General features: G+C 37.4%; 1 pseudogene; it reads left to right on the forward strand.

The window, feature by feature from the left end:
* The window catches only part of LOC115912194, a 56,406-nt pseudogene extending 32,211 nt beyond the window's left edge, over window positions 1-24,195 (forward strand).
* The last annotated feature ends 3,134 nt before the right edge of the window (window positions 24,196-27,329 follow it).

Genomic DNA, 27,329 nt, shown 5'->3' on the forward strand with positions numbered 1-27,329 from the left:
CTGTTTCCTGTCCTATGTGATCACTGATAGGATCTTCCTTCTTGATAAAAAATATCGATGTAGTTAGTTTTCTTTTCTAAAATAAGCACTTTCCAAGTACTACCATACCATGATTTTACATGAATATGGAAGAGATACATTTGTGGTTTAGGACATTAAATTGTAATGAGAAAGTGGACTTGGAATAAATCATCCATGAAACATAAGGGTTATAAAAAAGCTCCTGATATTGTGAAAGTTCATTGTAATCCAAAAAATCTTTTTTCATATGTTAAGGTGTTCTATTACTCCAGCTCAGGCTCTCCACCTAGCAGTGAGTGGTGTCCCTGCAGGAGCAGCTGGCACAGAGAAGACAGAGACCATGCAAGATTTAGGCTGCGCCCTTGGTGTGATGGTGAAAATTTTCAACTATTCAGAATACATGGATGATGAGGTGAGATGTTCTGTTAAGCAGTATGGAGATTGTTGTTTAGCCTATTTTTCATGTGAATTACACTTGAAACTGCTGCTTTCAAGAAAAAGAAGTTAAATATTTTAACTTTAGTCTGTAGGGAATATCTATAAAGGTTTGGTCCAGACAGGAGCTTTGAGGAATTCAGTCATCTCTTGGTGGAAGTCTAGTCAGTAATGGCAGTACAATTAAAGCCTATCCACAATAAAATTGGGAAGAAAAAGTGAGTGTGCTAGGAGTGTTTCCTTGTCCTTTGCAGGCTATAAATACTGAACCAGTAATATCTTCCTCCAAAGTTCCTCTGAAACTATTTGTAAATGAAAGACTAGATGGTAACACAAAATCATCTGTGTAATGTACTACCCAAAAATAACTTTCTCCTCAAACTGCAGGAATAAATGTGAGTAAATTCTGGTCCTAGCAGATTACAATTAAAATTTTGCTATTGAAAGCAGTTCAAGTCCTACCATGTGAGATCATGGCACCCTGTGGGTGAGAAGTTTGGAGGGATTCAACTTTGCAAGAAGTCTCAGCGGTTCCAGGACTTTCCAGTGCTTTTGAGACATGCCTTGTTTTTCCACTGTCCTGTGTTCTCCATTTTGGGGTTTTTCAGTCATTATTGCCTCCTGGCCTTTTCGAACCCTCTGCATCCCTACTAGTCTCCTTTATTATGTGTTTCCAAAGGTGATTCTTCCTATAGACATGCTTCAGCCACATGCACTTTCTGGGGCTCTAATAGTCCAGTGTTTTCCTTCTGAATTCAATGCCAGACAGATTACTAAAAGCTAAAATACCTCACTAGACCTTGCCGAGGTCTAGTGAGCTTTCTTCTTTGGTAAGTAATATCTTTCTTTTAACTCTTCTTTGTGTTACTATTTTTTTTAACAGATTTGTATTTCTTGGTGAAAACATGACACTGAAATTCAGAGTTGGAATACTTTTATTACTATGATCCCTGGATGTGCAGGTCAGATAGAACTACATGAGAAGTTCCACATTCATACTCAAATATGACAAAATTAAAACTGGTCATTTAGTTCAGCAGCATATTTCTGGATGGGGAAAAGAAGAAATATTTGGGTTTTTTAGTAGTAAGAAAGAGCTCTGAGGAAAAAATGATTTGGTTTGTAGCTGGCTTGAACACAAAATTCAAGATCTCCTTTTTGTGAGTATGTAAATTAAGTAATGATTTTTAATGAGGAAATAGTGAAATTGTTTAGCAATAACGTTATTACTTCATGTTCCTTTATAAATGAGATTTAATGAGATATTTTTCATTTGTGTCATTAAAATTTCTGGGTGTTTGTTCTAAAAGTTTAAACAGTTATATTTAGAAAAGAAACAGTAAAACCTTTAAAGGTAACCAAGCCTTCATATAAAAGCACTAAAGTTCTCCAAAAAAAAATTGAAGAATTTTAAAAAGGATGGCATTTTTAGCAATGGTTGTGTTGCACTTGGCTTCCAGGCCCTGTACAGCTGCTGGCTGTGCCCCCTTGATCAGTGGCAAGTGCCACCACTGCAGTCTGTGCCTGCTCTGAGTTTGGGCAGTACCTATCTGTGTTTCTCAGAAGCCTCTTTTGTGCAGCAATATTATGGAATATTAACAATCACCAGTGCCTAATTAGCTCATTTTGCTTTGAACTGGGGTCCTTGTCAGGTTTGATTGACAGTCTTAATTGTGACTCTCTTGAGCTCTGTTTTTAAAAATGTTTGCACACATCAGACATTTGATTTGGCTGACTTATTCTCACCATGTTTAAATACTAATCTGTGCATTTGGATTATGGGTTTTTTCCTTCCCTAGAACCTGTGCCATGGTTGTCCCTGACATTGAACTGGTCTCTGAAATTATGTTGTCTGCTGAAGGGTTTATTGATGTTTGTCTGTTAGCCAGGAAGTTCATCACCTTCCAACCTCTCTGCAGGGAGCTGCTCCCTGAAGAGGTGAGGGTTCTTTGGGCTTCTGTATTTAGTACATATCTATTAGCACACACACAATACAGTGCAGCTGAATATTGCATAATAGGAGGGATTTATGCAAATTGTCTTATCTTGTATTTTGAAGACACTCTAAATCAGGTGTCCATCCTTAATAAATGCATTTGGAAAAAAGTGTCCCTTTTTCTTAAGTTTGGATGCTTGTAATGTGCTTGTTTTACATTAAGTAATGTAAAATTTGTATATCACCACTTCACACCTGGGCTGACTGACTACATTGTGCTGCTGTGTAAGACCCATGTAAATAACTATCTTTTGGAGAAGAGAGAAACAGATTATAAATTGTTTAAAACACATAAATTGTATAAAAACACATAGCATATTGTAATCAACTGAACATGTCTTTAAACTTTCTCCAGTAAAAGCAGCAACAACTGTTTGAAACAAAGAGGGTGGAAAAGCATTTCTAAATATTTTAGTTATTATACTAGAAAGAATTCTTATTCAGAATTATCTTAAAAATGCAAACCCTAGAAACTGATCTCTTCCCTGTATGGACGCTGTTTTAATAACCTCCAGCTGTATATTTTTTTGCAAGATATCCCTAATATTAATTTTTATCAATGGAATTAGAACTTGAAGAACCCTTCAACCTTAAGCCATAAACTCAAATAGCAGGCAGGGCCTTTATGAAATAAAAAACAACTTTATTTTCATGCTTGCATAATTTCAAAATCATGTCTAAATATCCTGAAGATTTCTTGACACATTCTTGCAATTTTCTAGAGATAATGAAATTAAACCGTGCATATCTAAAGGTAATTAATATTGTTTGCTTCACTAGAACAAGGATTCCTTGAGTCTAATGATTACTTTGTCCTGGAAGCACGTTCTGAATTGAGAAAAGTAATTTATACCATTGTTTGTTGCTTCAGTATTAATCATAGTTACAATAATAATAGAAACATTAATGTTTGAAGCAAAATATAGAATGTTCTTTATTTACTTTTTAAGTCTCATTTGGTTTACTTTTAATGGAAATGGGAGAAATCAAATAACTCTGAGAAAAAAATTCTGGGCTTCTGCATAAAATATACAGCAGTTCAGAGAGTTCTAAGAGTATTGCTCCAGTGTTGGGACTTTTAGAACTTTAAATGTACCTTTGGGGCAATAGGATCCTAGCCTATGGAAGCTGCTGCAGAACAGGGTTATCAGTCAGGGCTTTCAGGGCTTATGTTGTGAAGGCACTTCTGGTCCTGTGACACCACAGCAGAGGAAGTCCTTGCACACTGGACAGGCCACACACCAGGCTGCTTTTAAGACGCATATCCCGCAAACAAAGAAACAAACAAAAAAACAACAAACAAACAAAAAAAACCCCACCCAAACATGCCAAAAAAACCCTTGCCTAAATCTAACAAAAATCTTATTAAGCACAGTCCATTCCTAAATTTCCTGGTTTTGTTATCAATTCTGTTTTAACTTATTTGCCTAGATATACCATTTCTAAAATGTGGAGACTCCTTTTCAATGCAGATAACAGATAAATAATAATTTACCTCAGAAATTACTTTCTTACTGATCATGAACTGTCCTGCGTTTGAAAATTTTTTTCTTTAATTATTTTTTGTGCTGTATTTGATTCACGATTAGGGTTACCACTGTCGTGGAAGAGAATAGATGCATAGCATCTGTCAACTTAAAATGGTGCATTTTTAAGTTGTGAATTTGCTTCCAGTTTTGTTGTTTATTTTGGGGTTGGTTTGTTTTTTTGGTGGGGGAGGGTGAGGAATTGATACTACCAATAGGCTGTATTTATATTGAATTCCTAGGTGTGACTGCAGAATATCTTTTCAAACTTTACTCAGCTGGTAGCCAGTTAAGGATAGGGAATCAAATGGTGGAATACTGAAAATTATATAGACATACAGATATATATATATATTTCAGCCTTTTATATTTTTAGTCAACCTCTAATGCTGACCAAAAGCCACTGAAAGACTACAAGTGAATAAAAATGTCTTTTTTTACTCTGTGTGTAAAATGATTGTTTTCTTCATGAACATTACTGCTTAATTTCATGTGCTAACATGATTAGTTAAAATGTCTTTGTAGGGCTGTTATGACTGGGGACTTCACGCTATCAAGTCAGTTTTGGTAATTTCTGAAACAAGGAGATAAGAAAATCCCTGAGAATTGGGTAAAATATATTTCTGGTGTTTTTTCTTTGGATAAAAACAGACTCCTAAAAAATTATTTAATGTTCTTGTGGTAGATTGTTTACCCTCTTTTTCCATGTGTTTATGTCCATCTTAAGAGACTTCAATTTGCATAAAATAGTGACAGATGATATCCCAATTTTCACAGGCGTGATCAGTGACCTGTTTCCATCTCTGGATGTTCTGAGGATGGAGAACCTACAGTCTGAGCAGATGGTTAAACAATCTACCCTGGAGCTGTACTTGCAGACAGAAGAGAACTTTATTCTCAAAGTAAACAAATTCATTGTCTTGAATCACTCCCCTTAAGATTTTTTATCAAGATAATTGCCAATGGGTTGTTTGTATTAGACACAAAGATTATTTTTGAATATGTTAAAGCATTGATAAAGTGTCTCTCAATGACTCAGTATTTCAAAGGCATTTCATCATGGCAGTAATGTTCCTCAGTATGATAAATATGTCCATTAGGAAACGTGTGTCCTGTTTGAAAAAGCTGTGTACAGTGACAGTCTAGAGTGACAAAAACGTTTGTTTGTGCATGGTAACAAGAATTTGTATTTTGTAGCAAATTCATTGTTGGTCAGATATTTATAGTGAGGTAAGACTAAGGGAACAAAAACACGTAAATAAGAAGGTGTGGATTTGGAATGTGCATGGCCACATATGACTTTTTGCTCTGGCTTTTAGGTATAGTATAGTCCATGTTGTGCTATACACATTAAATGCATGCAAGTACATGCATGCATGCATGCATGTATACTCACAATAATTAGTTGCCCATAAGCTAAATTTAAGCGCTAATTTATTTTAATTACAGACAGAGTGAAAAATTGAAACATAGAAACACTGGTTAGTACACAGACCAAATAAAAAATGTATTTATTCCCACCTTTCTTCAAGGAACATCTGCATCTGCTGTATGTGGCAGCACATCCTTGCCTTTATTGGGATATATTGGAAATAACTAGGCTAGTTGAATGTGACTGATCAGAAGATTTAAAAAGGATTTTCTACTCTTCTCTCCTATTCCATTATCCTGACAGAAGGGTGAAAAACAGTAAAGTATGCCTTGAGGTATTATGAACTTCACAATCAGCCTTCTGACAGAGTATTTTGCTTCCTGCTAACTGGGTAAATCAGAAGACAAGCACTGAGGATCATGAACTTGTTCCTGTTAGGCTTAGGAAAAAGAGAGTGAATACTCTTCACTAAAACAGAAATCCACGAGCAGCCAAGCTATTTCTAATCTGTGATTCATACAACTATTTCTTTGGAAGCAACTTATTGCTTTAGGAGACTGACTTTGTATTTTTCTGAATTCCAGCTGTACAACTGATTGCAGAATCCACTCTGCCAAAGCAGTGGCAAAATTGTGGTAACTGCTCTGTGTGCTTGGGTTTCCACAGTCCTGCTGGACTATGTGGCTGTCTGACAGAATAGGATTTGTTCTCACTTGCTGAGGTAACTGCTTTAATTCCTTTGCACTAACTCTTAACATTTTCTGAGAGACCATGTTACTTCATGCAACATTAGCTTTGCTGAGGCAAATCTGCCAAGAAAGTGCAAGCTTTTTTTTTCCTATTAAAGGGAATAAGAATGCAGAGAGGGAAAAAATCTTGCAAATAATTGTGTCTCTGTGATAAGAACCACAGCAGGAGAGGAGAGGTGCTCCCTGTGTGTCCTTTCTGTGTGGAAGGATGTTCAGCTGGAGGAGCAGGCAGCAGTGTGTCACTCTGTGTTTGTCGATGGAATTGCAGGGAATGGGAAGGATAAGGTACCTTCCTGCCTATGCAGCATGTTTTCCATCTCACCTTGTAAAGAAACTGCCACAGCTCTTGCATAACAAATTCTTCATGTTGCCTTTGCCTGAGGCTGCAGGGTAATAGCACACTGCTGAGGCCACTCGGTCAGCTGCATGATGAGCAATAGAAAGTGCAAATGTTGCAAGCAAATTCTACATTTTATATGCTCTTTGCATGTCCCAAAGGACAGTTAATCATGGTATGAAGTAATGAACATTCAATTTGACAGATAGACCAAGTAATACTTTGTTCTGGAAGGAGAAGCAGGATGTTTTAATTAGACTTCTAGACAGACATCATGGAATGTCCTGCCAAAACACTAGACAAATAATTCTAATGCATAATGCTTGCTTATTTATGCTACTAAACGTTGGCAGCTGCATAGATTTTCTTCTCCATTTAACACTTTCTATTAGAATTGAGTGCAGAATATGGCTATTTCAGACTGGGAATCTCCTTTCCTATCCTTAGGCTTAATGGAAATTTGGGGCTAAGCTAGCACAGAGACAAGAATAAATTAATGTAAACTGTTGGCTGAGTACAGGGATTCAGTCCAAGATCCAGTTCAGAAAAAAGTGAAAAATTCCTACTATATGAAAATGGTGTTACTAACATTCACCCTGCTCCTTCCCTTCAGGTTCTGAAAGTTCTTCATCACATGTATGTGAACACAAATGCCCATTTGGAATTAACTTTTAATGGAGAAGTTCTGACAGCTGTTCTGAAAACTGTGTGGTTTTGTACACCAGGAAACCTGGGAATGGAAAGATGGCAAGGAACGTATGTGTTCTTGCTAGGATGTCATTCTCCATCCAAAATGGACAATACCAGAATTCAGAGAACATGTAAGAGATAGAATTCTTCCATTTTTCTGAAGTTTTGATGCAGCGGGACGTGGGTGCAGAGCACTGGTGGTTCTGGGAAGGCTGGAGGGCAGGGCAGGATGCTGGTAGACGGAAAGTATTAGCCTGCACAGTTCTAATCCAGCTGCCTTGAAGGGCCTGTTATTTCCTCCCCAGACCCACAGCAGCTCCCTTATATCTCCTGTATCATGAAGACTAATGACCAACTCTCCTGTAATCAAAACAGATCATTATTACATAAAATGCAGTCATTTTGCTGTACTGAGTGTTCACTGAATTTTTTGTTATTTTAAATAACTACCTAATAAAAAAGCAAAGGAAGAAAACATGGGTTTGATGTTACAAAAGCTTCTTGTTTCAGTGATGTGTCATCTTCTGAAGTTTTAATTGCAGTACAATGTTGTTGTTTAAGCACTTAAGTGATAAGATTCTATTGAAATATAATTTGCAGTTCTCCTGTCATCTTCTCTGAGAGGACAAGCCAATATTACCCATGAGGGGTAAAAAAGGTTTGTTTTAAATAGGGATATAGATCCTATGTAGACTGAGTCCCTCAACACTGTTATGGATGCTAACAAGGTGGGCCATTGAGACACAATTACAGTGGTTCTCCCTTTACCTGTTTTCCCATTTTCTTCTTCCTCTAGGTTTCTGGAGACAGTTTTGCACTCTGCATTCCTTTTCCTTTTATTCTTATAATTTCTTCGGTTTTCACTATTGCTAAGTAATATTTAATACCTAATTTACACTTTGTGTCTTGCCTATTTGGCACAGAAAAGAGCCTTAAATTAGCCTATGAATACTGTAATGCTGATTGTGCCTCCTAGATGTGAGCTGATGTAACTCGAGGTATCAATGATGAGATTATTGAAACCAGTATTTGGAAAGCCTCTCAGTAAAATAGCTTTAAGATTCCATTATTGAAGTCCTTGCATCACTGGACTATGATGATGCCTTAAGTTTTAGCTTTTATATTTTTCAGATTTGGTGCTGCTTTACTGTGTGGCTCTGAGCTTCATATAAAGTGATGGTAAGCTTTCTTTACAGAGTAGCTAGATAAAATAATTCCTGTTCTAGCTTGAGACCAAGGACAATCAATACAAATTTCAGGACAAATAGCACAAACAATGGTGGAATGAACAGAGAAAAACAAGAAGGATGGACTCCATAACCTAAAGTTATAACTGGACAATTAACTCCAATATGCTAATGGACCAAAACTTATAGAAGTGTGACACCCCATGACCAGTTGTCCATTTTGTAACCATTTTGGGTCCATCTTGGGTGTAGCCCTGGCTGAGCTCTTGTACGGCCCAAGGTGTGTCCATTGAGGCCTTTTAATAAATACCTACTTTATTCTTTAACTCTGGTCTCTGTTCTAGGTCAGCCTTCTCAAGGCATCGATGGAAGGTTAGTGTAGGAAATCTAAATCAATCAGTCTAAGCACAGTAGGATACAGACTTCTTTCCTTCTATTAATTATACAGCTAAACCAATTTTGTGGGATCTCTGAAATGCTGGAATGTAATGAAATCCAAATCTAAGATCTGAATGTAATCTTTGGAAAGTGATTGGAGTTTTATGCTTTCCTGTCTTAGAAACTTAAACCATAGTAATCCTCTGGTTACTCAGCAAGGTGCCTGGAGGGGTGAGCCATAAAATCTAACTTTATCTGAGAAACAGGAAGTGGCTTTTTCAAGAAACATTTTGGAGCACCTAAACTTAGACTCCTTCTCTGAATCATCTTCTGATTAGTTCCATTGACCTTGAGAGAGATTTTCCCCTCCTCTGCATTTGTCTGCTTTCAGGAGAACTCATGTTGGCAAAGCAGGCTAGTCACCTTTTAAATTAATTAAACTCTAGCAAACTCATACAAGATCAAGTAAAACCTTTTGAATTTTTCACCCTCTGTGATTCCAGTGAAAAACTCTAAGGCATGTTCAAACAGAGTTTGTTTAGCTTGTTCAAGGAATAGTGTATGCATTGTGTTGCAGATAATCCTCTGCGGGTCTGTAGTAAACATGATTGCCTTGATCATGTTCTTGTTAAACAACATATCTTAACTTTCTTTCCCTGAAAAGTTTACTGATGATTTCTAGGTTGTGACCCTGACAGAGTCATAGGCATACATTCATTGCTTGTAAATGTGGCTGCTGTTTGAGGTACAAGTTTAAGAGCTGCTGCCCCAGCTACAATATCCAGAGCTGGTATTCATCACCTGAAACCCCAGCACCTGGAGTAGAACCTGTGAGTATCTGATGATATTAGCTGGCATTTTTAACATCCAGTTTGAAGATTAATTGGATCAAATTCCTGCCAGTGGAGGATGGAAAGCATGAGCTGTTAGTTGTAATCGCCTCAGTTTGAAGGTATGGTTATTTTTTCACTTTTTTTCAGTGTGTTCTGCATAGGATATTCTCAAGTGATTCGTGGTGTTTTGATTGAATTAACTTGTATTGTACAACTTTTTAATGCTTAGATGAGTAGGAATTTTCCTGGGGAGATTAGAAGACTATGGACATAGAAACATGGATTTGATGATCAAAAGATATAATCTATTATCAACTCTGCTGTTGTCTTTGAGGGTTAATATTTGACAGGAAAATACAGAGCTTGGAAAAGAAATATTTATCAGACAATTTATGAGCTTGGAAAAGAAAGATTTATCAGGCAAGGAAACTTTCAGGTGCTCACAGTAAGTAAAGCTGTTTATTGCCTACTCTTTGTCCAAATGGTTTTAGGTAAGTTGAAAGCCAGGCCAAAAATTAATTGAAATAATTGATAAATTAAACCACCTTCATCTTTCACCAGTCTTTGCTTCCCTAACAGTTATAGGGAGACTGGTTCTGTAAAGCTTGAGGTGGAATGGATGCACTTCAGATACAAGCAGATTTCAAAAGCTTCCTATTAGAAGAAGTTGAATAAAAATTTTCAAGTAGAAATACTGTGTAAAAAGTAAAACAAATTATTTTAGCAACTCTTTGAGAATAAAAGAATGATGTATCCTGCTTCATCACTTTTTAGAATTTAGTCCTGGCCAGAGAGAAAGACAGAAATTACAGTTTGCTTTTAAAAGTAAACTGTGATGTGCAAGTGTTTGATGGGGTTTTTTCTTTTCAATTTTAGTCAGTCTTTGTTCACACATTTTCGACTGTATATCTCCAGTACTCCATTGATTTACTCATAATAAAAGGCAAAGCAGTCTTGCTTGTTGGAAATGCTGGAGTAGGAAAAACAGTGTTTATAGGTAATAGGCTTGGTGCTGTCTCTGAAGACAAGCTCCAGACCAACAATTCATTCAACTACCATGCAACATCAGCAGTGCTTCAGAGTAAGTTCCATACAGATGTATGAAACTTATCTTCCCTCAACAGCAGTGATAGAATATATTCCACAGTTATTACAGTGTTATCACAACCTTTGGCTACTGTTTGTCTGGGCCTTGGCAAAATTCATTGCTTTGCAAACAGGAAAACCTTGAAAGTTGTGGCAGGCAAGGGGAAAGGAGGAGGATGAAACTGCTTGGTGAAAACTGGAACTGACACTGTGCTCCCACAAGTTGCTGTCTGATTGCAGATGAGAAAATTTGGCTTAACCTCTGTTCAAAAGAAGCCTTGAGCCAGCTTTGTCCTAGCCTGGGTGTCTCAGCATGGTGCCTGTAGGTGTACTGAAATGGACAGTCAGAAGTTGAGTTTACTTTTGCCAGGTACCACAAAACATCCAAGGAGGGTCAATCCCTGTCTGGTGGAGTTTGGAGTCTCTGTAGGTGAGATGGATGCAGATCAAAGGAAATGTCAATATAACACTCAAATGGAGAGGGCTGTATGTTGGCCAAAACTTAGTGGTAGATTTTGGAATGAGAGGAGTCAGACAGTCGAAGCAAAATAGGCTCATATAAGCCGTCTGTTTTGCTCTTCATGAAGAACACGATCAAAGGAGAGCCCAGCTGTCAGTGGATATGCCCTCTTTATCATCCCTTTTTTTTATCCTTCCTGTAGCTTGAACAGGAAACAACTATACCGAAAAAAATTGTGCCCTCCTTTTTTCACGCCATGAAAAGCACTATAAGGTAATACGCTGGCTCGTCCTTTTAAATGTCTGGAAGAAGATAGCAAAAAAGATTTTTCAGTTTTAAAAACTTTCTATGATTTTAGAAGTATTGAGATAAAATCTTTAGAAGCATTTAAGTGTGTTTGATGTGTAATTTAACTGCTTTTGCAATCAGTTGTCTAATTTTCCAGCCAATCAACATTGCTGCTAATGGATTACATTTTCACCAGGTTTAAAAAAGTAGGTATAAATCCACAAATCTTAATTGAATAAGCTTTTACTCTGTCTTCTCTTTCATGTCTTATGTTAATTTCTTCTGTATTCACATCAGATAAGCAAAGACCATTTTGTCTCCTTTATACCTCAGTTCATTCTTTGAAGTGTTTCCAAATTCATGTTAACATAGAATCCTGCATTAACAGAACTTAATCTCCTTTTTGCCCATCAAAATGAATGGAAAGTTTAGGAGAAAAGAAATTTTCTGTGCGTCAGAGTGAGCTCATGAGCTCATGAGCTCATGTCATAGCTCCTTTAATGGGGAAGCAGCCTTAAAAGGCTTTCAGAAATTCCTCTGATCAGGGAGGGATTTTTCAGCTAATGACTGCCATTCCAGTAGCAACCACAGCCGTGGCTCTAGAGTACAAAAGCATAACACTTTCCATTGCAGAGAGAAGCTGATGAAAGAAGCTCCTGGGCAGCAAAGGCTGTGTATTCTTCTTGCAGGAAACTTGTTAAATAAACCAAGGATGTGAAGTCAACATCACAGGGACTTGTTCTCCAAGCATGTTACACCCACCAACAGTCTCGTGGCATAAAATTTGAGCGTTTATGAACCTTTAAGGATTTGCTGTGAAATTTTAGTAGAATTCCTTCACGTTTTAAGCGAGTGTTGTAAAACATCCACTGCTCCTTCTAAGAAAAATTAAGGCATGTACAAAGCAGTGGACTCATTGTCTGTAGCTCTTCCTTCTGTCCTCTGCTCTTCAGCCAAGTTCTTGTTAAATGCTCTTCTACCAGGTCCCTCCACTAATCCCAGCAGGTGAACTGCATGACAATCCAGAAACAAGTAAATAGTGTTCCCTTCCCATTGCATTTACAGCATTGTCTCAGTGAACTGTGATGGAATGATTTTGTACTGTCATGTGTAGATCAAAATGATGGCCTCTTACACTATTTTTGTATTTGTGTGTACCAATATTTCTTCCTGGTAAGTGCATTCCAGTGCTACAGTGAAGTGCCTTCATCCAAGCCATCACTCCAAGCAATTATCTGAAACAGTCAAATCGTGGATTGTTTTCATAATGGAAAGAATCATTCACAGCAAATTGCACAAATGAGCAATTTAAATTAAGTCTTAATTCATAAAAAAGAGCTAAAGAGACGAACTTGCTAAAGTACAGTGATTCACTATTGTTCATTGCTATGTTCTTTCCATAGTTCAGAGGTTAAGATATTTTTCTTACAGATCATATCACTTTTAATCTGCAGTATTTTCTGTCAGTTCTCATCTTATCTGTAACCACATAACATTTTTTGAGGTATCTGCTAGAGTGGGTGAGATTAGCATGTAGTGTAGAGCTTTATTTAGCATTCCCCAAGGCATATGACTCACCCGCTCTGCCTCTAGAACAGCAGAAAATTTGAAAATGTTGCTTGATGGAGGCACGTTCTGATGCAAACTAATATTGGTACAATAATTTTGGGGTCCTCAATAGTATTTAAGTCTGCAACACTGCCACAAAGAACAAAAATGTGCAAGTGTTTATAATTGTGGACATTATTTAAAATTTAGATCAAGAAAATTGGGGTTTAAAATTGTGGGTACACATTGAGGTAAAAGAAAAAAATTGTCTTTTATGTAATTAAGAGACTCTAGGCCTTTCATATGCACATAATTTCTGCAAGAAATTTTTTCCTTCTGTGGTAAGAAAGCAAGGTAAGTGCAACCACAGCTTTTGCCCCCAGAATTTATGATCATCCATTTACGAATATGTTGAGGTTGAGGTTCTCCCTTTCTCTCCTGTCTTTCAGCACACCTCTACTCTTTATCTTCTTGTTTTACTTCTCCAGTCAATAACCACCTTTCAGCTGACTGTGACTAGACAGAAATGGCCTTGGAAGCATGTTACCTTCGTTGAGCTCACCAGTCAAAATCACCGCTGAGGTTTGCAGATGATTCATTTCACTGAAAAATCTATGACAATACTTCCACAGTCCTACTGGAAACTGCTTGCAGTGATGTATTTGCTTATTCTGCTTTGCCCAAGGCACACATAAGTTTGCTGTGAGTCAGGACTATGGCAGTGCTGGGATGTCCAGCCTCCAGCTGTCCCTATGCAAGTGCAGTTTCCTTTTCCTACAGGCTCTCATTATGTTGCCCAGTTTTTAAATAAGCAAGACAAGTTCAAAACCATATACTTACGTTTCATTCTTCTATTTTGCCCAACCCAAAGTATTTTAGTACACTAGGCAATAGAAAAAGAAATAAATCTGTAGTCTGCACTTTTTCCTCTTCTACTTATTATACATGGAACTCATAATTATTTTTTCTTTTTTTTAATGCATATAGGCATTTCTTATTGACAAATATTAAAATCTTATTAAATTCTGGCTTTCATCATCTCAAAATCAATAACAGGTGTCTCCCAAATGCATTACACTATTGACTGGACAAAAAAAAATCTGGGTTAGATGTACAAAACTTTTGAGAAATCTCTTTCCTATTGAGTTTGCATCAAATTCTCTGCTGTGCTGTAAGGATTTTAACCACTGCATTCCCTAAATGTTTCAAATGTTTTTTAACCCTTTGGTTCAAATCCCAGCTCTGAGACAGAGAGAATTTAGGCTGCTTGTTGAAGATGAGAGCCTCGGTCACTGTGACAATACTGAAATTTTCCTTGAAGTCCACCTATTACTGTGGTTTATTTTGTGCAGAATACTTTCTGTGAGAATTTGAAAAACAAAAATATATGACCTAGGAAGGAAGATTATTAAAGCAGGACTGGAAAACTAACAAATTCCTAGTGACTTCTGTAGGTTTTTATTTCCATGCACAAAATTGAAAGAGTGCAATTAGAAATCAAATTACTGTGGATGATGAATCCTGTTATATGTATCTGTGGAATACTTCACTAAGTGGCAAAATTGAGGATTGCATCATACCAGAGTTCAGCGTTATAATAATGCTTAATAAAAGTTGTTTTATTCTGTGTTTTCAACATGACTTAGTAGCTTTCTGTAGCTATTTTTTTCCCTTACACATCTAAGGAAAGCAGTGCAGTTGGATAAAAATGGTATAAGCTCAAATTTTATGTCTCAATATTTTGCAGTTCTGATGAATACATAAGGGTCTTTGAGTTAATTTGTTCACTGTTGTAGTAAATTTGTAACCCGATGGTCTCCACTGACCGTCGTGTAAGCACCTCATTTTGGGGAATAGGCTGAAATTTAGTACAATCACCTTAATATTCCTTTGTCTAGGAGATGATATTGCATTAGATTTGTGATTAAATGTCCTGATTAAATGAGATCTATCCTTCATATTTTTGCACTTTACATATTTTAGTAGAGATTTTATTTAATCCTTCCCAAGAGAAGGAGAAAATAATCTACTCACTGATTAATTTTCTGAGTGTCAGGGTACCTGGGGATTTCACATTCAAAGCATTTCAGTTTCAAAGGATGCAGATGGATATGCTGTGAAATTTTCAAAAGCTGTGAAGTAGTCAATCAAGTAAATCAGCAAGACTTTTCTGGAATTCAGAATCCCAAGATGACATATTCTCAAAGACTATCTGTGAGTTTCACTGATTGCTAAGGACTTCAGTAGTTTAAAAAACCTCAACCTTGTACATGGTGAAATGTTTCAGAAATTTTAGCCAGCATGTTTTTGAATTCTTGATTTTATTAAATTTCTGTGTTGCTTCATATGGTAATAATTTCTATGCCTTTGTGTTACATTTCAGGGATATTTGGAAAAAACGGAAGAACATGGTCATACCTATGTTACAGTAAAAGAATGAGAAACTTTTCTATTTTATTAATGATTTGAATATGCCTGAAGTGGATTCATATGGAATTTTTCAGCCTCATGCATTGATTCAGCAGCATATTGATTATGGACACTGGTGAGCATTTGCTTCTTACTTAATGTTATGATACAATTTTTTTGCTGTGGTCTATGATGGCAACCATAAACCACAGAAAAAAACAGAAAGCTTAAAAATTAATTGATTAAAGAGCAAAGCATATGTTCTTGGGAGGTTATAAACTGTTTTAGAGAAGAGAAGCAGAAAGAAGGGGCTATGGAGTTTTGGAAGGAAAATATCCTTCAGCTGCTTTTGATGGAGATGCTGGATGTTGGCCCCACTGATTGACTGTAGAGAGATGGGATGGCTGAGACACAGAAACTGATTCCTGAAATTGCAGCTGTTTAGCCTCTAATCCTCTATGTTTTCTTCACCTGTAAAGACAACAATTTCTTCACCTGTAAAGACATCAGACAATATCCACAGAAACTTTATGATGCTGCTTCAAATGAACAGTCTTTTTATGCCATGAGAATAAAAGCATAGAAGATGGCCACTGAAAGTAATTCAGTTGATTTGGGAAATTAAGTTAATTACAGAACCACAGAATCTCAGAACTCTTGGGGTTGGAAGGGACCTCTGGACATCATCTAGTCCAAGACGTCAAGGCAGTGCCACCTAGAGTAGGTGACAACCTTCTTACTTTCCAAATGACAATTTAATTTTCTTGGCAATTAAAATATATTGCATTCCTTCACCAGAACCTGTGTAAATATAAAATTTCCAGTTCAAAATCAACAGGTTAGTTTTTTAGTTCATTTTGTTACAGGAAGAGCAATATTCTCTGTAAATACTTCACTATTATCATAAATACATATTAGATTCTTGTTCGGATGTCATGTCTTCATGTCATCTTATGTGACACATAGGAAACACGTGACTTACAAAGAAAACATTTTGAATGATCTGTAGTGATCTTGCATCTTCTAATGCAGGTGAATTGTATAAATTTTTTCACTAGGTCATACTTCATCCCATGAAGAAATAACATCAGGCATCAGAGCCAGTTTCATTACCAAAAAACCCTTTATCATCCGAAACTTTGTAAAAATGTGGTATCTTAATTGCGACAGAAATTCTGAACAAAATATTATGTGATAGAAAAAGTGTGATTATTTTTAATTTTAAAATGTCAATCCCAATTCGATATTTCCATGGATATTTGTATTCCAAATTTCCTGTAGGACAGAACTGTTGATTCTTCAGCTGAGGTTAAGCCTGGAAATGTACTGTGCTTCAGTGTTTTGTCACTAATACTAATCAAGTTACATTTTCTTTCTCAGTTATGATAGGCAGAAGGTAACTATTAAAGAAATTCATAATTTTCAGTATGTTGCCTTTATGAATCCAGCTGCTGGCAGCTTCATTATCAAGCCTAAGCTCCATCTAGGGTTTGAAGTGTCATATTATAGCAATCCTGTATTTAATACATGAAATAATTACTATTTAGTTTTCACTACAATAGGTAGCAGATGAAAGGGAATAGGAGAAAATATAGTGTTTGAAATTTAGTGCAGGTTGAAATTCTTGCGGTTCTTATAGCTAAATGGAAAGAGACACACTAGATTTATTATGACATTGAGAGTTCCCTGAATTGCAGGCTCATGTGGTCATCCACCTGTCAGATGTGCCCTTGGGGCTCATAACCAGACGTGCAACTGCTGTGGGACTGCATCAAGGATGAGGCTAGAAATGAAGTATTTTCTGTGACACACAAGTAGATGTATGCTCACCAGGCTGTCTCATCATTTGACACTTCATTGACTCTTATCTGCTGAGAATCTTCGTCTCCTTTTCCCTTTTTATTTTCAGCGACGTTTTGCAGTATTTGCCTCCAACTTCCTCTCTTCAGGTTCCCTGATTACCATCTACAGAAAGATAGCTGGTTTCCACTTCCAGCAACAAGCTTTTGTTCCACCAATAATCAAGAATGTTTGAGCGACAGTACAAGCAGACACATATCTTCACCAGGCAAGGATTCAAAACTTCCCAGCAACTGTTATGAGGTTCCACTGCATCCTAAATATGAGAGACCTCTCCAATGGCTTTCAGGTCTATATCATGGGTTGTATGGACTGTACTTAACAACACTCTATTATTGCTGATATTTACAATCTAATGATGGACATTGGATTGTGGACTGGTGAAGAACAGATGCTTTTTGTTCAAAGTAGAAGCTAGTCCCTTCCCTAAAGTGACCTGAAGATCAGATGGGTAGGAAGCTGAGACAGAAAATGTGTTTAGTGGAAATAGAGCAATGATTTGCAAAGTTTGCTGTGCTTACTTTTTCAGTTGGTTGGTTGTTGAGAAAAGAAGGTCAACATTTCAAGGGTGAAACAACTTTTGGAAGACTAACTAGAACAAAACAGAGATTGAAAAAGCTCTGAAACAATAATCATAAAATCACAAATCATTTAAGTAGCAAAAGACTTCTAAGATCAACAAGACCAGCCATTAGTCTAGCACTGCCATGTCCACCCTTAAACCACCTACCTAAGTGCCACATCTACACATCTTTTAAATACCTCCAGGGATGGTGACTCAACCACATCCTTGGGTATCCTCTTCCAGTGCCTGACAGCCCTTTCCATGAATTAGGGTTTCAAAGGGTAGCTGAACACCAGAGCAGAGATTCAAGACAGAGGGAAGGACATGATAGGGTCAGCAAATCCTGCCCTTGCTTGTAAAAACAGGTGAGTCTGATCCTGGTTTGTCTTTATCTGCTTTCCTGTTCCTTGGAGTGCAGCTCTGTTCTTTTACAGAATTTTTTTTTTTTTTTGTCTGCCCACTGCATGGATCACTGTGAAGGCAAGGAGGCCAGGGCTTGTCAGGTCCTCTTGTGCACAACACACCTTGTTTTGGTGGGGTTGCACTGGCCCATCACCCACGTTTGCATCCCTCCTGGCATGGAAGCTGGGTAAGAAGGAAGTTTGAGGTGACAGTTGAGAAAGTGCTAATTTTCATTATGATCTCTGTCCTGTTTTCTAGAGCAGTATTGAAAAACAGGGCTAGTGACCATGGAAGGTCCTGGCAGTGCTGATGTTTCCATGTGTCCTGTACTGCCCTGGAGCCTCAAGCCATAATGACCCACCTAAATGTGCCAGTCAGTGGAGAGCAGACATTTGTTTTAACTACATTTTGTGTGTTCAACTGGCTGGAGAACTTGCTAATTTAAGAGACATCCTGGTTCATATTCAAGAACATATAGATTCAAGCACAATGTCTGCTGGATATCTACTAAGGATAACTACTGTCTTTGCAGAATATATCAGTTAGTCTTCCTTAAGACATCCTATTTTGATGCCAGATGACAATATTACAAAAGAAAATATTCTTTTATCTTTAGGTCATTCTTTTTTTGCTACACCCGAGTGCTTAGAGCAACTAAATGATATTCATTATCTCTGGTCATGAGTCAGCACATGTCTATAGGGATAAACTAGTGGAAAGCAAAGACTGTCATTTCTGTTATAAAATGGTGATGGACACTACAGACAAGTATTTTGAGATATGTTGGTAGCTCGAAAGTATTTTGCGTTGTGCCAGCAAGTTAAAAACTGAGTGGTGACAGGTCTTATTTATTGGAGCTCTACGTAGCTGTGGGGAGCTGCTTGAGGAGTTCCTGGGGAGCTACATTGACATGCCTGCTTCTATGAGCCCAGGCTTGTCTGAGGCTGCCGTGCAGTGGGTGTAACTGGAATATCTATAACAGGGATGTGTAATCCATCATGATGCTGTGCTTGCATGAAGTCATTGCTTTCTGCTGTTCAGGGCTTGTTGCAGTGCAAACTCGTAACACTCTTGAGGGAAGGTTTATGCAGGGAACCATGCAGCAACAGAGCTGATAAATGGACTTTGTTGGTGCTGTTATGGAAGAGTAGATTGTGGCCCAGTGTTAAAAATAACCTCCATTTTGTTTGTTTGAACAGAGATTCACTGGGTTTTTTTGCACTCTACAGAAATTAACACCATTTATTTTCTGAGGCTAGAGAGATAATCTATAATGCTGTAGATAGTTTGCCTTATCTTTTAATTAGTTAATGATGTAGCAGGCCTTTATAAGAAAAGCAATATTTGTCTTTTGTTTCCAAGAAAGGGAAAATGCTTTTTAAATTAGATTAGTTCAAAGCAAGGACAATACCTTAAGCATACAGTAAATAATGCCACTGCATAGCAGACCTGGATTTGCTTTGCTGCCCAGCTACTGTACATTTTAAGTCTAAACAAGCCATAACTTCTAAGTGTCATCATAGATTTATTTTATTTATCCATAACTTTTTTTTCATACTTATTCTTACCTTACCTCAGTTCAATGTAATTTGTTTTTTTTCATGTCAGGCAGTATCTTAGTACCCATCATGGCTCCAAATCTCAGCTTCTCTTTCTAAAATCTGATTTACTACATTTGTTTTGTTTTCCTGCCAGAAGAAAATCATCCAGTTTTCAGAAGATGAAGATTTTGCTGAGTAACAGAGGGACAGACTTCATTGTTGTTCCTTGTCATTATTTGTAATCTTTCTTCAACAGATACCATCACTGTGGTCATGTGTAATATCAGTGATTTCCAGAAAGAGACAGAGGCCCCTGCTGGCAGAGATTAGCTTTGTTGAAGCAGTTTGTATTATTTGCAGTGTCAAATGGTTTAACACACAAACTTTTCTTCTCAGTGAGCTGTACTAAGATTTCAGTGTCGTCGGCTTTCACTTTGCACATTATCAGACAGGAGCTATATAAGAGAAGGCACTCTTGACAAAGCAATCTATTGTAGGAGCTTCGCTCCAAGAGGATTAAAGAAATGCTTGAATTTCAAAGATAATCATAAGACCTTTCATAGGGACTGTAGATTTTTTTTTAGCCTGATTTGGAGGTTGATGTGATAATTATCAGAGCTACAGAAAGAAGCTTTCTCAGGTATCACTAGTTTTGTTTGAAAATGTTGGTAAGCTATTATCTTCTCTCTAAAGTCTGGTGACTGAGAGTGGTATCTCAGTTTGGCAAACAAAGTGGCAGGGCATCTTAGGCGTACAGTTTGGCAGTCCTGGAAAAGTGACTGTGAAATTAAATCCTGTAAGTTTTTTCTGCACCTTTTATGGGGTCTTTTGATGGATCCATTGTGAAATTATAAATAAGGCTGACAAAGTTCTACAGTGAAGTCAAAGAGAATTTGCTTCCAGTAATGTTTTGGTTGGACAGGTTTTTAGCTCTTTATTAGATGCAACCAGATTAGACACATTATCTCTTTATTTGAGAAGGTTCTCATCAATGTTTTTTCCAAGGCTTTTTTCAATAATTTTTTCAGTGACGTGAGACATACAGACAATGAAGGGGATATCTCAATGACACATGTAGCAAAAATTAAGCAAAAATCCAAACTGCTGTCTCCAATCTCTGGTCTTTCATCCCTTAGAGTCTGTATCTGATGTTAAAAAAAAATTTGGAAAATAATTTTAGATGCTTATATAAATCATTAGAATATAAACTACAAGAGATTTCTTTCAATGTCTCAAACATAGTTTTCTGTGGGAGGAATTATCTCAATACACACATTTCAAAATTTTAGCAATTGGATCTCATCTAATTTTGGGCCAAGTCCTCATCTGGCCTCATTCCTCCTATGGTGTTATATGATCAGCAAATAACAGCATGCTTTAATTAGTCTGGGAGAGATATTCCAAGAGTTAATAAAGTTTGATGCAAATTTGACATTAAGTGGTTTATTGTCCTTTGGCCTTTCTGGTGCAAACTGCCAGATGTGAAATTCTCATGTGCTCCTACAGCCCAGTCCCTTCAAGTTCACTGGGTCTCTCTTCTGGGTTCAGTCAGGACCCATCAGATTCCTGGTGGGATGCTTTGGAGCAACTCAATGCAAAGAATGTGTAACCAGACAGCTCTGCTCCTTGGCAGACCTTCAATATTTGATAAAGGAAAAGAATGTTTCTTTCCACTTGCTCGAATATTGCAAGCAATAGAGAATGCTGAGGTGAAGATGATGTACCTTTAGGTGTCAGGAGAACTTTATCTCAAAAACAGACAAAAAAAAAGAGGAAAGAGGGGAGGGGTAGAAGGCTTGGTGCAATTAAAAGGAATTTAGGAACTTGGCTGAGAAGGTTATTGAAGTTAGTTTATGTTACTGTTACTTTATTATGTTTTGTCATCAGGCACTGAATCAATCCTATCCTATAAGCTTCTGGGGGTTATGAACTTCGGATTGGAGTAGGTGGTAAACAGAGCCTGTCTGGACTGGCAGGATACATCTGTTCCCTGGAGGTTTTCCAAATTACACAGAAGAAACCAGGGCCTCAGGGTAAACTAATAGATATTATTTTAGTCTGTTGAGTTCACCACTTCAAGAATGTGTTTTGTTGTGGCACAAGCTTGATAAAATCACAGGCAAAACAGTGGAATTTACACTAACAGCTCCTATGGTTCCTGTGGTTTCCAGCTGTACCTCTTTATTTTTGAAAACTGGGTGGTCAAAATATATTTTAGTGTCTCTCCCCTTATATGCTTCACAGAATTTTAGTAGTTTCTCCACTTTTTCCAAGGCAGCTGCTTCACATTTTACAAAGATGTGGTTGGAGTTCTGGTGTTTATAGTGATTTAGTATAAATTTTTGTGTGTCATTGAGCATGTATTGGTTTAGGAGTGTAAAGTTGAAGTGGATAAACATACGAAAAAATGTTGTCCTTGTTGCATGTGAGTCCTTTAGCCACCTAAACTGTCCATATGCAATGATTAGGAATGTAATTGATTGAGATGCTCTTATCAGATTTACAGACCTTGCAAGGCTGAGCCCTATGTAAGCAAACAGAAAAGGAGGGAACATTTTTGGTTTTGCTCTGTGTGGACAAGCAACATTTCTGAATCTCAGATGTAGCTGAAGGAGGATCTGATTGTGGCCAATTTGGTGGATGCCTGTCCCCAAAAAGCCCTTCTGTTTCCTTGGTCCAGGGCCAAACTACCACAGCGTGTGTAGCCCAAGGCTTTCTCAGTCTCTGGTTTTCAGGGGAAGGTAGATGCTGTTCTGCTTTGAAAAAAGTAGGTTGCTCTTCAGAGTGCTCATGGTGTCCAACTTCTTGTGCCCTCCTTCCCTGGTCAAATGAGGAGCAGTGTAAGACGTGGACTTAAGTGGTCATTCCCTCCCCGCTGTTTCCAAGCAGGAAAATTTCTAAGCCTCTGTTAACAAGCCTGAAGATTTGCTTTGCTAGGTTTTGTGACAGCTTGGTCATAAAAACCAGCATTGACCTTATTCTGTATTTCAAATATGGTCACACTTGAATGCAAATGATGTGAGTTGGTTTCTTTCTGAAAAGCCAAACCAAAAAACATTCCATGTTTATACCACATGGTCCCACACCATATCTCCCTCAGGGCAGCAGTGCACACCTCAGTTTTGTTGGGTTTTTTTACAGATAAGAAAGCTTTCCTAAATAAATTCACTAAAAAAAAGGTCTTTCAGAAGAAAAAAACAGAATTTAAAATGGATCAGGTTCTTCAATGCGATTACCACACATTTTTTGGTATGGTAATGGCTATTCTTGATGGGAGCTCTCATGGCTGCAATATCCCTTTTTAGTACATTCGTGGGGAGACTTCTTCAGTCTTTACCACTAGATAATGTCAAAACTTCAGTATCTGATACAGGGGGAAAATAGCAAACTGCATTTCACTTTGGATGTTATACAGAAAATTAGTGATATGTAAATAAACTGAAAAAAAAGTACAGAGAAGTCAGCAATGTGTTGCCGCCACAAACATGTATTTCACACTTTTTCTGTATCAACATTTTAACAGAGTATGAGTGATTGCCTCCTTTCCTTACAGGTAGATCTTGCCAAGACGAGTGCCAAGAACATGCCCACAGTGTTTCTGCTGACAGATGCCCAAGTTCCAGATGAATGCTTTCTTGTGCTGATTAATGACTTGTTGGCATCAGGTGATTAAACCAACAAATTTCTTGAAAGATCTTTTCCAATGACAAATGATCTGTGTTTTCATTGAACTTTAAAGAGATTATTTCTCTCTCAGGTATTTGTAGGGGGAGATTTTAGAGAGACCATGTCAAGCCATCCAACCTGAGCATTGAGTCAAACTTGGTTAAGAAGGCATGGCCTGTTGAGGAGACAAATTGCTAAGGCTTACCATGCAAAAGTGTGTTGATCTGGGGAGAAATTAGAATGTTCCTTTGACTTAATGTCATTTTTGCTTTGGTGTGATTTCACTAACTTCAAGCAATGTTGCCATGACTGTACAAGTGTAGCATGTAGCAATGAAGCTTCACCCATGTTTGGAAGATTAGAGAATCTGGACTCTGAGTGTGGGGATAAAATGGAAGAAAAAAACACACCTCTGGACAGATGGAGTGCATCTTGAAAGATTTTTTGTAAAGTTATATTTACTTTTGCAACCAGACTAGTAAACAATTTAAACAGCCTGTGACAAAAAGAACCACCATTCTGAGGGGAACATAATTTAGAAGTGAACTTTCTATCAGGGAAAATTCAAAACAAAGTTGTTTTCTACCCCTTTAAAAAAATAAAATTTAAAAAATCCTTTTAGCAAAAAGACATAGGGAGAAGGAGGAGACTGTTTTGTTACTAGATATATGTAGGATCATACTGTAGCTCTTGTTATGTGCTTAAACCACACTGGGCTAAATACCATGTAGAAGATTATTTGTCACATGTTACCTACCCCTTTGTCTTTTCACAGGAGAGGCTCCTGATCTGTTCTGTGATGAAGACATGAAGGTCATAATGGCAGGAGTTAGAAAAGAAGTCTGAGCCCTGGGCCTGATGGACATCAGCAAACACTCCTGGAGGTGATTTTGAGGCTGCAGTAGAAAGTAAGTCATATTTCAGGGGCAAGAAACAGTGATGAGCTGATCAAAATAGCAACATACTTCAGTTATCTCATAACCCAGCATATGTTGGCATACTTCTCTTGAAAGCTTACTTGCTGACGTGTGGCACCAAATTTGCCTCTCCTCTGTCACCCCTGTAATAACCTGCCTGTGTGGAGGTTGGTGTACACCAAGTTTTGCTCCTAGATCTGCTGTTGACTTCCTACCTCTTCATAGGAAAATCACACAGCTGCTCTGTGTCTTAGTTTCATGTCTTGGACATTATGAGGCACTTCAGAGAGAAGGTGCTCATGAGGAGTCTGTGGTGCTGTAATGCAATTGTAAATACTCTTCCTACTTTTACACGTAGTAATTCTGTACATGTACTCAACTCTCAAACTTTTGCACAAATGATTGGAATTTCATAGAAAATGTTAATTCTTTCTACTTTTCCTATGTCGTATAAAACTAGAAAAATTAAAGTACATCTGTAAAACTATTTAGCAATACATTATATGATACCATAATTGCAACAAGTGTCTCACTAAACTCTCTTTTACAGACATTGTTTTGGAGGGAAACTGTAGCTCTCTCCTGAGAGCTGGAGAGAGGTAGCTGGGAAAACTGGTTTTGCAGTGGCATCTTTAGGAACTTTCAGGTTGTGTAGGCTTCAATTCCCTCATCATCTGGAACATCTGTGTAGCTGATAAGAAAATGAGAAGTCTGAAAAACATTAACCCTTAAGAATGAGAATGTTTTGGAAGGGATATCTGCCTCATACTTTTTGTATTTAAATGATCTGCTTGACTGGGGATTAGAAGAGCCTTCCCATAGCAGATTATTCCACAATGATCTTCTATTCAGGCTCTGTTTCTCAATTTTTTGAGGTGTTTAACCACCACTGTTCTAAAGAAAATTCTGATCTGACTATGAATTTTTACCAAGTCCTTATACTTTGTAACATATCACTTTCTCTTTTTTCCTCCCTCCTCTTCTCTTTTTCCAATCCTGCCCAAGTTTCCCTCCTAACTCGAATTTTGTTACCATTACTTCTTCATTACACAAATTTAATTTGCAACTTAAAGGCCAATAGAGACTTGCATACAATCTAGTGTGACACATTCTGTATCATTTTCTATTTTACAGACTTTAGTGACATGTTCAATAGTGGTGCTTACCTTCTGCATTTTTCTTTCTGACAGTGCTATTTGTCTCTGTTTCATTACTATTGCATTTGTATATTTTTTAAGAAAGGATGGAGAAAAATTATTTCTAATATCTCTCTTCATTTTCTCCTTTCACATTTTTACCCTTTATGTTTTCCTTATTCCCACAGTAATTTGTTCTTTTCTTTTCTTTTATTTCCTGTTTTTTCTCTTCTTTTTAAGGGCTTTTTGAAAGCCAGCTTTCAAACTCCTTTTACCTTGCAACAATTTCATCAGTCCCCTACTGTGCAAATTAGCACTTCTGGAGGCAAGAACAGGAGATACCTATTCATGTTGCAGGGGAGCAAAGTAGTGACGTTATAGTAGTGAAAGAGACATAAATTTCATGAGTTAACACACTGCTAGATATCCATATGAAATTTTAGTCAGTGCAGGGTGACCTATCACCTCCTCATTTCCCTAGAGTTGAAGAATAAAAGACTAATATAATGAGAAAGAGAACAAAAGGGTGAATTCAGACAGTTTCCTAATGTTAAAGCCCAGTGAAGTGATATAGTCTGATTTTTCCATTTCATTTTAGAAAAATCAACATCCTACATTGAGCCACATTTTCCCTTGAGCTCACTTATAATCTTACATCCTGCAGTTCTGTTTATGCTGAGGAATCTGTAGCTCAGGAACTAAAACTTCACAGTGCTATTCTTTGAATCTCCTTGGTTTTGTGTTGGTTTTGTTTTGCTTGTTTTCAATCTGGACATTGCAATCAATTCTGTTGTCAATGTACTGAGAACACACCTTGTAGGTGCAAATTTGAGTTGAAAGTGTGTCAGGTGAAGACAATGGGTGGCCCCATTATAAAATATGGGTCCAGAACTGAAGGGTGTCTGAGGACAGCTAAGCACCTAAGAATTTAAAAAATTTCATAGCCATTGATGAAATAAATTATAAAGGAAGAATGATGCTCAAGTGAAAAAAGTAAATGGTAATGTGCTGATGGGTCTGAGGCACACGCAAGATGAGGCATTTCTGAAGCTCAGTGATTTACTTGAGTTATAGAATTTTTTAATGTCCCAAATCTCTGTGCAGTAATCAGTCTTAAATACTCTGCACGTCACCAAAACTTCTTGGAAAAGTAAAGGCCAGAAGAAGCAATTATTTCTCAAAAGCATGAATATTATGAGATCAGTCAGTCTTGCTGTCTCTGGAGCTGCATCTGATTTTACTTTTCTTTACATTACTTTATTGGTCAGGTAACCCTTCAGCTTTTCCCCAAAGATGTGAACACCATGCCTGAATGCCTCGCAGCCCTCATGCCCTCCACAAGCATACTTTAATGAACTCTTTCCAGTAAGTATACTCTTTGCAGCTTTCCATCTTTGCATGTTTTCCAGGTTCTCACTTCAGTCTCATCAGTGCTCTTAAACATTACTATATATTCCAAAATCAGACATGTTAAATGATTTTTCTTTTGAACTGAATCTCTGTTATTCAGTCCATGTGCAGCCAGTATTCTTCATGAGCTGCTGATGGGTCCTTCAAATACTTGCTCCTCCATCCTTGAGCAAGTTTCTTCATAGTGTATTTTCCTCATGTAATGTTTACAGTCCCTCAGTGGCTGTTGTGAAGCCCTAGCATTAAGAACTGAATTTTCTGGTTTCAGAGGAATGCCATTTCTTCAATTTCCTTCCAGCTTGGCATGACTACTTTAGTCATCACATCCTTATAATGGTCTGCTCTTTCTATAGTCCTGTCCGGATTTAGCTGGCTCCCATTTTCTATGGTATTTAGTAGTGCAGTAATTTCATGCTTCAACCAGAATTAAAATCAAACATAGGCAGAGTGGGTGTCCTGCATTGCCACGGGCAATCTTGTTCATATTTTTATGATTACTTTTCTTTTAAACTGTTGT

This window comes from Camarhynchus parvulus, chromosome 2 (assembly GCF_901933205.1).
Source record: "Camarhynchus parvulus chromosome 2, STF_HiC, whole genome shotgun sequence".
Classification (NCBI taxonomy): Eukaryota; Metazoa; Chordata; class Aves; order Passeriformes; family Thraupidae; genus Camarhynchus; species Camarhynchus parvulus.